The sequence below is a fragment of the Papio anubis genome, chromosome 5 (assembly GCF_008728515.1).
Source record: "Papio anubis isolate 15944 chromosome 5, Panubis1.0, whole genome shotgun sequence".
NCBI classification, from domain to species: domain Eukaryota; kingdom Metazoa; phylum Chordata; class Mammalia; order Primates; family Cercopithecidae; genus Papio; species Papio anubis.
Window position 1 is genome coordinate 9,262,843 of NC_044980.1, and position 9,501 is coordinate 9,272,343.

Below are 9,501 nucleotides of genomic sequence, written 5' to 3' on the forward strand. Positions count from 1 at the left end.
GGCCTAATCCACACCAAAGCCCCAGCAAGGCACCTTGGCTCCCCACGCTTTCCCTAGGTAGGAGGCAGCCCACCTCTCATTAGTCTTAGGGCACACTCAAAGACTAAGCCAGGTGGAGTCAAAATGCCTGCACTCAGCCCCATATTCCAATTGTCAATTTTAAGAAAAGTGTGGCCCTGGCGCCCTGACTTCTGCCTTTCCACAGCCAGTGGGGACAGTGAGTTAGAGGTGCCAGGGCCAGTGTTTGTCCCAGCATCCCCCCAGTGCTATGAACAGCTCCACAGCAGCCTCCTCATTCAGCAAACTTCATGAATACCCAGGAAAAATAACAACAATGATTCCGTTCTGGGATGTCACTAGTTCACTGGGAATCACTCACTGCATGACAGAGTTACCTTTAACCTCTCATGTACTGATCACTGCTCCTTCGTGGCTTTTAAATTTGAGATCTACCATCTTGGGCCCCAAAGGGGTTCACTAAGAAAGAATCGATGATGATAAACTGTAGACATTTCCTTTCAAAGTCTTGACCCTAGAACGAAGGAGAATGCTTTTCTTTTCCTAACCACTCTAGGATCTTCATGATCAGCAGCTAAATGTGGAGCAAGCATAAGAAACATCACTAGCTCCGGCAGACAAGCCAGCAAAGGCCAGGGGTGACTTGAGAGCTGAGTCTTGGTAAATCCATTTAAGGAGCTGTTAATAGCTGGAGCAGTAACTCGAAACTGCCAAGAAGCATCCATGCTTCATGGGATCCTGCTTAAGCCAGACATCTGTCACCACACCTACAGTAGCAACTGTCAACATGAGCAGTGAGCAGGGAGGAACGCAAAAAGCAGATCGTGTCAGGAAATGCAGTTTTACTGGGGTAAAAAAAAAAAAAAAAAAGGGCTAAAGGAAAATAGAAGGACAATATTTGGGAGTCAAAAAAGTGCCACTGGATGCCGCAAGGTATGCAATGGAAAAGGAGCCTGAGAACAAAAGCCACCAAGCAATTAGGAGCACCCCAATGAGGTTATCACATGACAGTAAATGTCTATGTATTATGTGCTGAAATTCAGAGGTTTACTTGTTACAGCAACTACTGTGGCCCTAAATAAGATTTTGTATCAGCTTGGCATGGTGGCTCACACCTGTAATCCCAGCACTTTGGAAGGCTAAGGTGGGAAGGTCATGAGGTCAGGAGATAGAGACCATCCTGGCCAATAAAACCCTGTCTCTGCTAAAAATATAAAAATTAGCTGGATGTGGTGGTGCATGCCTGTAATCCCAGCTACTCAGGAGGCTGAGGCAGAAGAATCGCTTCAACCTGGGAGTAAGAGGTTGCAGTGAGCCGAAATTGCACCACTACACTCCAGCCTGGCAACAGAGCAAGACTCCGTCTCAAAAAAAAAAAAAAAAAAAAACAGAATGTGCATCAGGCCGGGCACAGTGGCTCATGCCTGTAATCCCAGCACTTTGGAAGGCTGAGATGGAAGGATCACTTGAGCCCAGGAGTTTCAGGCCAGCTTGTACAACATAGCGAGACCCCATCTCTACAAAATAAATTTTAAAAAATAGTCAAGCATGGTGGCGTGCACCCATGGTCCCAGCTACATGAGAGGTGCTCCATCCAATGGAACCGTCTGCATCTAGTCACTCTTCAGTCCAAACTCATGCCTTTCCATTATTCCTGAACCTCATCTTTTTCTACAAATACACTATGCCATAGATGTGCTGCATGTGTGATTTAGAGCTTTTTACATTGCCTTGCTACACTATGATTGATGCATAATCATTTTTGTTGTTCTTAAGATAGGTCTCAATCTGTCACCCAGGGTGGAGTGCAGTGGCATAATCACAGCTCACTGCATCTCAACCTCCTGAGCTCAAGCCATCCTCCCATCTCAGCCTCCCATGTAGGTGGGACCACAGGAGCACACAACCACACTTGGCTAATTGTTTTCTTTTTTTGTAGAGACAAGGTCTTACCATATTGCCCAGGCTGGTCTCAAACTCCTGGGCTCAAGCAATCTGCCCATTTGGCCTCTCAAAGTGCTGGGGTTAAAGGTATGAGCCACCTTGCCCAGCCTAATACACAATCTTTTTTTAAAACTTTTTTCTTAAATTCAGGTGTACACATGCAGGTTTGTTATGTAGGTAAACTTGTGTCATGGGGGTTTGTTGTACAGATTATTTTATCACCCAGGTATTAAGCCTAATAGCCATTAGTTATTTGTCCTGATCCTCTCCTTCCTCCTACCCTCCACCCTATGAAAGGCCCCAGAGTGTGTTGTTCCTCTCTATGTGTCCACATGTTCTCATCATTTAGCTCCCACTTATAAGTGAGAACATGTGGTATTTGGTTTTCTGTTCCTGCATTACTTTGCTAAGGATAATGGCCTCCAGCTCTATCCATGTTCCCACAAAAGACATGATCTCATTCTTTTTTATGGCTGCATAGTATTCCATGGTGTATATGTATCACATTTTCTTTATCCAGTCTACCACTGATGGGCATTTAGGTTGATTCCATGTCTTTGCTATTGTGAATAGCTGATGCACAATCTTAATGAAGGTCTCTAAGTTCTCTGAGCCTCAATGCCCTCATTCATAAAATGAAGATAATATTAGCTAATAGATAAAAATAAGAATGCTGACTTTACAACTTTGTTGTGATCATTAATTGGGAAGGGAGGGGTTGGGAACATGAACTTGGAACATTATAATTCTTCTTTTGGATTTGTTTTTGCCTTTTTCCAAAGAATAAAGGCTAAGAATGACCAGGAACTTCAAGAAGGTAAATAAAATTCAACATCACTAATAACAAGAAGCAGCTTACTAGAAACAGCTATGAGGGAAATAACACTTAAACACAGTTTTGTTCTGTGTAACAGGGGGCATTCCATCTTTGAGTTTTTTTCTTTTTGAAAAGTGCTTAGGGTTGGGTCCAGTGGCAATTGTGAAGTGCAGGATGTGAGGCAGAAAAACTATTGCTTAAAACCAGTTTCTCCTCTGCCTGTTGTTCACATGCTGGTCTTCTCCATGAAACCAGGCATATCCTCAGAAGACAGACAGGAACTTTCTGGAAGGAAGGAATGAGAGCAGAAGGGATGAGTACCACCTCCAGGTTGGGTTCCTGAAACCTTTCACCTGGCTCACCTCCAACATTCTTTCTCCCCTTCTTGCTGACTGGAGTGCCAATATCTAGGGTGACCTCGAAAGCAACAACTGCAGAGCCATTGTCATCCAAAGTCCCTGAGTGACTACATGGAGCAGAGCCACTCACGAACCTGAAGGGCTCTCCTGAGAACCATTACAAACCTCTGATTTACTATTATTCAGCTTCTCTGTTTTGAGCTTTCTTTGTTATAGCAACTGGTGCTACCCTAGCTAAAGCAAACTTACTCACCTTTGTATTCCAAGTGCCTACAACAGGGCATGGCTCTGTTCTTAAGGTGCTTAATGAATAGCTGTCTCATTGAATAACCCACATACCATATCTATACCTGGGAAGCAGCTCTATCCAGAATTTCTCCCAATTGTGGGGAGAAAAAAATAGATAAAACAAAACATATACCTCCCATTATGAAGAAAAAGAAAATCTCATTAAAAAAATAAGAATGCTGACGTCTGCAAGTATCTGTTCCAGCCATCTGGAGGGTACATACAATGTAGACAGTATCAATGCCTGAAATAGGTATCTTCATTTCTTCCCCAGACAGTGTCTCCCTTCCTTTAAGGTGCAACATTCCAAAAGAATTTGAGGAAACCTCCCCTCTACCATTCACTGCATGGTTGAGTGAGACTGACTCCACCTACTCTGCCTCATTCAAGGTTTGTGTTGCATCTCCCTTGCCACAGAGATTGATCTGGGGATGGTTTGAGGAGTTTGGCTAGACCACAAAGTCTGGCCGAGGCATTAAAATCGAATCGAATCAAAGGTGTGAACTCAGTTTAAGATTGTTTTCACTTCTATATCCTACTGAGATAGCAAATAGTGCAAAAGATATTCCTAAGATAAAGTTACATGTACAAGCCAGGGGTTTCCTAGATACTCAAAGAGGCAGATCCAAAATTAGAAGTCAGTGCAGCCTTTGCAGAATGAACAATGCATCAGGTTAGAGAATCTTGCAGCCTGGAATTCATCACCCAGAATTCATCATTTTATACTATGAGGTCGGAGGGCTGCATCAGCAGACAAGGGTCTGAGTACTACCACAGAAGGAAACTATAGCTGTAGTTCCCTGCTCCCTGCACCATGTTCTATGAGGTACTGGGCCTACGGTAGGCTTGGCCAGGACCCACCAGAGTCCACCCATTTGTGGGGATACAGATGGACGGCTCTCATACCCACCTTGTCTAATCACTCCCAGTGTCACAAACAACTGTTACTAGGATGCAGCATCACACGAAAATAATAATGATAACCCAAAACTAAATAGTATACGATACTAATTATAGAGTAAGCCCTTGCTCAGAAAAGGTAATCACACAAATCTACCAGTATTTCTATCTTGAGCCCGCTGGAGTATGTGAACATCATTTATGAGGTTGCCATTATTTGCCCTTACCTGAGAGTACCTTGAGTTTTCCTTGTGAGGTTTCTCTCAGTAGAATGCTCTTTCAAAAAAAGAAGTGTGTTCTTGGGACCTTCAGCTGCTCACAGAGGTTGCTGCCCTTCTAAGATGATGATGTGATGGGATCAGCAGTCCTTGCTGGGAACCCTAGGCTCCAGGTCCCTTTGGCGAGCCCAGCCCCTCCATCCCAGCATCCTCTGTCATCTGAGGAAACAGCTAGAGGAAATCACTAGCTATACCCATTACAATAACCCCTACCAGGAGAACACTACTTCATGATCCTTGACCTCTCTCTGCCACTCAGTCTGTAGTGGGTTGAGTGGAGTGCTCCCAAAAATTCATGTCTATCCCAAAATTCACAATGTAACCTTATTTAGAAATAGGATCTTTGCAGATGCAGTTAGTTAAGGAACTTAAGACAAAATCATAATGGATTTTTAGGGTAATCCTTAAGTCCAATGGCTGGTGTCCTTACAAGAGGAGGAGACACACAGGGAAGAAGGCCATGTGAAGATGGAGGCGAAGACTGGAGTGATACAGCCACAAGCCAAGGAATGCCTGGGGCCACCAGATGCTGGGAGGATCCTCCTCTGAAGCCTTCAGAGGAAGCATGGCCCTGCTGACACCTTGAGTCTAGACTCCTAGCTTCCAGAAGCGTGAGATAATAAATTCCTGTTATTTTAAGCCACCTAATTTGTGGTACATTATTATGGCAAACCTAGGAAGCTAATATGAAATCTGTCTTAGTCCATTCAGGCTGCTATAATAAAATACCTTAGACTGGGTAGCTTATAAACAACAGACATTTATTTCCCAAAGCTGTGGAGGCTGGGAAGTCCAAGATCAATACACTGGCAGATTCGGTGTCTGGTGAGGACCCGCTTTCTGTCATTTCCTAGATGATGCCTTCTGGTTGTGTCCTCACATGTTGGAAGGGACTAGCTAGCTCTCCGAGTTCTTTTATAATCCCAGTCATTAGGGCTCTCCCCTCATGACCAAATCACTTCCCAAAGGCGCTACCTCCTGATACCATCACTTTGGGGGTTTGAATTTCAACTTATGAATTGGGGTAGAACGGATCACAGCACTCAGACCACAACGCAGTCCATATTTACCAAAGGATCTTCTCAAACTGCATCTGCCTCCCCAGCCAGCAGTGCCTCAGCAGGTACCATGCAGCCCCAAACACTGCCTCACTGGCTCAGGCCCTTGGGCTTCCACCCCTTTTGTTTTTCCCCCAAAGAAAAGTGGCAGGACCAGCCAGGTGGCTTTATCCCCTCTGCCACTCAAAGAACGAGTCTGACATTCTGTAACCATACCACTTCCTCCTGATGGTGGGAATCAACCCACCACCTCAAAGGTGCCAGCTAAATCAAGGGGATGTGCCAGGCCATCCCTAGGAAGGTGAGTGCTACGAGGCCTGTCCAGAGTCCTGTCCACTCTTCTCTGAGGACCAGGCAGCAAGGTCCCACCTGCAACCTTACAGTGAGGTGGTGGTGCAGCCTACAGTCATTTGGGGAAACATATTCTCCCACACGTTCATCAACTGTTCAGCACACTTTGACTTTCTCTGCCCAAACTGGGTGTACCCAGTTTGCCTATGACAGGGCAGGGCATCAGCCGTTTACCCTTGGAGGCCGCCTTGTGAATGGTCCTTTTTATTCTGAGCAGTGAGGGTCACCCCTGCCCCTGCCACAGCAGTCTGCTTTCCCCTTAGGTCGAGTCCTGAGATATTTAGCCCTCCAGGGAGGAGTGTGGCCACCACTCATCACCTGGGTTAACAGCAGACAAGCCTGTAGGTTTCACCCAGCACCTTGGGACACTTACTTCTGAAGCTTGCAGCATGAACCTGGGCTGTGCACCCAGCAACCTAGCGTCCTCATGAAGAAAAAGCGAGTGTGGACATGAGGACATCCATACAGTGAGCACACAGCTGCACCAAATCGCACCCCGCCAGCCCACAGCCCATGGCTTTGGTGCAGGGCCCTGGGGTGAGGTGCTACCTCCTGCCACCCCTGGGTACTCTCCAGGAAATACCCTCCCTCCAGGGATACTCAGGCAGGGGCCGCTGGTGCAGCCTTATTTCTGATAGACCCAGCTGTAATCCTAGTATAGGAACCGGGCTGGCCACCTCACCCCTGCCACTGGCACAGCAATTTCCCCTTTCCCTACTTCGACCTGGCTTAGATTTCTAAGTCTGCTGTCCTTAGATGATACACCCACTACACCAGGAGAAGACCCTTTCCAGTTCCCAGGCTGTTTATGATTGACCAGATGGACAACTGGACTCGAGCTGCACTCAGAGGTGACAGCAATAAACCCACAATTAGGCAGGGGCAGCACCTGTGGGTCTGGGCTCCATGCCATGCCCTGGACAGTGCAATTAGAGGAGCGAGAGGCACAGGGATGATCCTGGTCCTCACCAGGTATTACCAGCATCTGAGCAGAGACTAAGCAGCAAATTCCATGTGGTTTTGTGTGGGACGGACATGTCTGGGAGCAGGATCAGCCTGCTCTGGCCCCCCCTCCTCATGCTCCAGCATGGCTGGCTAGCCCTGTGTGTTGGCTGACTCACAGAAGAGCCTGGTTTGTGCCCAAGACAGCAGGTCCCATTTGCTAGGCCTTGTCCCCATGACTAGAGGTCAGGTGTCCTCCAAGTTTCACTCCAGAACCTACTCCAAGATAGTTGTTCCTCCCTCCAGTACTGGCCCAAGGGAAAGTGTGCTGAGTGCCCAGGTGGCTCTTCCATCTCAGCAGACCCCCTCCACATGCCCTTATGTCCCCATAGAGGACCCCACAGGGCCCGCAGCTCAGGACCCGCTAATGCCCTGGGCTCCAGTCAGGCCTCCCAGGAGACAGGGCTCTTACCTGGATTTCCCTCTTTTCCCATTTTCCACTTAAACTTGAGGTTATTCTTATCAATACTGTTAACTGTGCCAAAAGCTAGGCCTAACCGTGCTGTCTATCCAGGCTTAAATTTTGGCAAGAATAAGGCCAGGGTCTTCCTGAAGATTGCTTTCACTTTGGTTTATCATCAAACCAGACAACAAGCAGTGGTGACTACACATGAGATAAGGACACAAAGGAAGTTGAGACACTGCCCGTGGCCCCCCAGTCTCTCCTGAAGGTGGGCCTAATGTCATAGTCAGCATCTGCATGGAGTGGCATGAGGTGAGCATTGTCCAGGTCACAGACGCTCAGAGCCTTGGGCTCCATGAGGCCAGGAGAGGGGCCACGTCAGCACCAAGGGTTTTCTTGCCACTGTGAAGGGGGCCATCACTGCACTCAAGCTTCCTCTTTCCTGGTCTAGTTGTCCCAGAGCAGGCCTGTATGACCTCCTACCACACATCATAAAAGTGACAGAGAATACTTGTTAAATGCTACATGCATGCAAGTATGAATCCACTTAATCATTACAGCAATTATTATTCCTATTTTCCATATGAGGAAACTGAGGCACAGAAAAATTCAGTGACTTGCCAAGTCCAGCTCTCCTCAGGCATGGAGAAGAGGGACAAGCAAGTCCTCCAGCTGATAGTCTGGAGCACCACAGCATGTACCCGGCTTTCAGAAATCTCCTGATCCAAAGATGTGCTCTTTCCTAATCTTTTTGAAACACCCCTAAACTTCAGAAAGTTGCATCCAACACTCTCTCTCTCATGAAGTAAAAACAGGGCTGCTGAAGTCAGCCGACAGATTTGGCACCTTCCCAGATTTTGCTTTGACGTCCCTCCCCTAGTAGAGAGAAGGAATACTTGGTCCTTTCGGTTTCCTCCACAATCTTCATCTTCCCTGGCAAAGTTGCCACTGAGCCCACCCATTGAACATGGCCAAATGATAGCCACAGGTCTGAGCCCACCCATCGAACATGGCCAGATGATAGCCAGAGGTCTGAGTCCACCCATCGAACATGGCCAGATGATAGCCACAGGTCTGAGCCCACCCATTGAACATGGCCAGATGATAGCCACAGGTCTGAGCCCACCCATCAAACATGGCCAGATGATAGCCACAGGTCCAGTTAGCTGTTTGAAGCCTCAGATGACTGCCACAAGTAAAATGATGCCCTGAGGTCCAGCAACGGTAAAGCCTTCTCCAGAGTACCTCTTCCAGAATGTTCTCATAAGGTTGAACTTTTCCTGGGTACACTACAAGCTACCCAAGCAATAGAAGTGATCATCAGGAGTGACTGGCAACAGGAGATAGGGAGACAGGAATGTTTGTGTTAAAACGCCTCCCAAGAGATTTTGACAGCAACCAATCCCTGGGTAAGCTCCAGGAATAAAAATGTGAAATCTCACCTCCCCAATCTGGTCTTCATATTTTTTATTTTTTATGATGATAGAAAATAATATATACTCATTATGAATTTTTAAAATTAAATTAAAAGTGAATAAAGTAGAAAGTGAAAAGCCTCTAACATATAGCCTCCTCAAAAAGAAATCCTCAAGTAATAGATGGGTGCATATCTTCTAGAGCTTTCTATACCTATATAAATAGATGTAACATTGACCACTTAGTCAAGCTATCATGTGTCTTAATGTTCCAGCAGTAACATGGGCTTATAACACATTGTAAATGTAAATCAATCATTATATATACTTAAAGGCAAGTAGATTTTTATAATAATGTCTGGCTTCTGTATTTTTCCCTATAGTTTTGTACTGCTATCTCCAGCGTAACTCTTCCTATTCCTACGTCTCCAAGCATAAGGAAACAGTTCTGGATGAGTTGGTCAGATGACACAGATTAAACTGGCCCAACCATGTCCCAAATTACAGAAATTTGTTCTGAATACTGGGATGTCACCCACCTGGGCGCTTGCTTTAGTGAGATGACAGCATGATACCCTCAGGTTGATGACAGGTGATGGTGCTTATTGTTCGAGAGAACAGATCCAGGTGTCTCAGGTGAGGGAAGGAGGTCCTAGAATCCAGAAATT